This window comes from Colias philodice, chromosome 32 (genome assembly GCF_061535455.1).
Source record: "Colias philodice isolate Cphi_HAF_F1 chromosome 32, ilColPhil1 Martin Lab GWU primary, whole genome shotgun sequence".
In the NCBI taxonomy this organism is placed as follows: domain Eukaryota; kingdom Metazoa; phylum Arthropoda; class Insecta; order Lepidoptera; family Pieridae; genus Colias; species Colias philodice.
In genome coordinates, this window is record NC_143117.1 from 1,184,452 (window position 1) to 1,188,245 (window position 3,794).

Sequence of the window (3,794 nt, forward strand, 5' to 3'; positions counted from 1 at the left end):
GAGTGTAATTTGTCTTTGTGCCTACCACATCGGATTAAACCTGGAGTCATCCAAGGCTTTAGAGTGTTTTTAGAACGGCTAATTATGTTCATACTAGAGTGTTTTTCTATGATGTTGGTTATATTCTTCATGAAAGTATCGGCTGCAACTGATGCCGAATTGCAATTGAGAACCTGACTCCAATCCACCAGAAGAAGTTCTTGCTTCACGGCGTCTATATTTATTTTTTTATGAATGCGATTTGAGTTCGAGATTTTATGTTTACTGTTGCTAATCCCCAGCATAACAAGATCGTGGTCGGTGACATCTGATTTACAAACTATTGGAATTTTATCGAGGTGAGTTTTAGTGAATATATGGTCGAGGCATGTTTTATTGTGAGTAGGGACGTTGATATCACTTTCATAACCAAGTTCAGCCATGATACAAAGATATTCAGAAGAAGTATCTTGTGTTTGTGATGTGGGGAGTATATCTATATTTATGTCTCCGGTGAAGATGTGACAAGGAAAATTTTTTTGACAACGTAAGGTTTGCGATAAAGATTGAAGGAAAAGGTTTGGATTTAAAGAGGGTGATCTGTAAACCCCAAGGATTGAAAATAAATCAGCTATTTCAATGTATAGGTTTACACAATCGGTAATTTCCAGTTCCCTTGCTATTACTGTTAAATTATTTTTTACGTAGATCACTATTCCGCTAGCTCTATTACTATGCTTTGATGTGTGGAACGAGTTATAGTTATTAATTTGGTTGATGATAGAATGAGGAGTTAGCCAACACTCGGTTAGAATTATAACGTCAAATTCAATTTTAGTACGAGCCATAGTGATTAAAAAGCTATCAAAATTCTTATTAAGACTTCTTATATTGGTTGCAATAACATTAAGGTCAGAATGGGAAAGTATACCTGTGCAATATTCCGGTGAATCTTTAATTTGACATATTTTATTATTGGAACTATCTATGTCCTGAATAACTCGTAAGTCAATCATTATTATGGTATGTATTTGAATAGAGAATTAAGTTCCAGCAAACCATAGAGAGGTAATAAATAACTAAGAATGTGATAGTTCCAAAGTGTGATGCAAACAGAGACAGATTCAAGACCGCCAAACATTTAAAACCCATAAACACCACGAAACAATAATTAAAACTAATACAGGGCTTGACAAACAACGGTGTGCAAATAACAACAACAAATATAGCATATTCACATAGCCATGTAAGTGTAAATAAAATGTAAATTTTTAAGCTTAGAACAGATTCATTAACAAGATACAGATTCAACCAACAAAAGATCAGTACAGTAAACAAGCTCCGATTTATATCTTCATCGGCATTATAAAAGTTGGGACAAAAATATCTATACAATAAAAAACAATAAAAATTTAGATCAAGTAAAACTGTAAATAATAAATTTTGACATTTAAGAATATTATCTAGTAGTGTAGTATATACCACTGAATTACTAATAACATAAGCAAAAAAGAAGAATATCAAATTTAAAATTAAAACAGGAATGTAAGCATGGAATGGTTTCCTTAGAGTTATCTTATTATATATATTTTTAGTCTGACTTGGGAGGGCAAATCCGATGGAGGTCATCATAGGAACAAATTGGAATTGCAGGGCTCCCAGTATGTTTTCGAAAATAAATAGTTCCGTTTTTGATCCAGCAATATTTGAAGGAGTGGGTGATGGCTGATTTACGCGCTTCACGAAACAACAATCTTCTATCCCTTGTGAGCCTTTCGTTAATGTATACCCTTCTTTCTTGTCCTTGACCAATAATATCCTTGCTCACGAGATTTCTCCTTGATTTACCGGATTTTAAAAACTCGTCGCGCTTTATTTTTCTTGTAAAGTGGATCGTTAGCGGTCGAGGGGCAGTAAGATCCTGGATATTGTTTTCGGTCTTGTCTAGCCGTCTGCGTGTTCCGGATCTAGAAACATTATCAAGGTCCGTCTCTGACATGTTTAGACCAATTTTATTAGCTAGGGTTAGAGCAATATGCACGGGATTTTCGTTAGGCATTTCTTCAATTCCAATCACTTCTATACATTTTGTAAGCATGGATTGTGATTTATTATCGAGTTGTTGTTTTAGTTGGGATATAGTTATTTGGAGATCTTCGTTTTCACGATACTTTTCTTCAATAAGTTTAATTTTCACGTCTTGGCTCTCAATTTTTGCAGAAATTCCTTCTAGTTGGGCTTGGTAATTGTTCAGTGTTGTAACAACCCTTTCCAGGTCAACTTTAAAACTAGACATGGACTGACGGAATAAATGGATATCTGTAGCTACGAGTGTGAACGGGTACCTCATCCGTTGTCCTAATTCTATGCTTAATCTTATTAGTGAACGTGAGAGGCTCTCCCTCAATGTAAAATACGTCCGCGTACCTAGCACATAATTTCTCTAAATTGATACGTTCTTCCGGATTTAAATGATCGGTTCTAAGTTTGGATAAAACTTTATCTGCACGAGATGTAACTCTATTATTGCTAAAAACTTCTGCATTAAAAATTTCGCAGTTAATTGGTCTATCTAATGAAAAAATTACGTCATGCGGAGATGGGTTGTACACGGTTGTCCTCGAATTCTATCTTGAACGTTATTGACTTTAAATTTATCTGATTCCAGGATACAATTTTCAGGAACGGTTATGAGGAAGCTGAATGAATGAATGAATGAATGAATGAATGAATGAATGAATGAATGAATGAATGAAAAATACGTTATTGTACACCATATAGAATACATTTTACAAACTTAAAAATACAATATAACAATGTACAGTAGGCGGCCTTATCGCTGGCAGCGATCTCTACCAGGCAACCCAGAAAAGACGAGGAAAATAAATGAGTCAATAACATGGTGGTGCAAAATAAATAAAAGTGCCAGAATAATAATTTTATTATATATATACTATACCTACATATATGCAGCTTACATTATTATATACATACACAAATAATAATATATATACACAATACACATATTAGATAATAAATAAGAATACATACTTAAATATATACAAACATACATACATACATACATATATACATACATATATATTTTATAAGCACATATTATAAATAAATCGACAGAGTTAATACCTAGCCTGTGACAGAGTTAAATAATAGTTTTTAACTTTCTTTTTGAAAATAAAAATCGATTGAGCTCGTTTTATTTCTTCAGGTAAAGAATTCCATAGGTTAATAACGGTGACAGTGTAGGAGGAATGGAAGAAGTTGGAACGGTGAGAAGGAATACTTAAAGTTAAAAGGTTGGAGGAACGGAGAGTGAGGGAATGCTCGTTGAGGAATTTGAAATTGTCTTTAAGATAGGAAGGGGTCTTAGGATCAAACAAAATACCGTATAACGAATGCAACATATGAGCATACCGGCGAAAACGTATAGGAAGCCATTCAAGTTTTTTGCGGAATTTGGAAACGTGGTCGTATTTCCGGAGACCAAATACGAACCGAATGCAAAGATTTTGAAGGCGGTCTAGAGAATCGAGTTGTAACTCGGTTAAATCGGGGTAACAGGAGTCGGCGTAGTCAAGGATGGGAAAGAGTAAGGTCTCTGCAAGCGAAATCCTAGTAGGTATGGGCAGGAAGTTGCGCAGCCTGCGTATCGATCCTGCAGCGCCAAACAACTTCTTACGTAAAACTTCAAGTTGAACCTTCCAGGTCATATTTGTGTCAAAAAGAATACCAAGATTTTTGACAGAGTTACTGAAAGGTATCACAGTTCCATCCAGAGTTATCTTCGGAACGGAGCT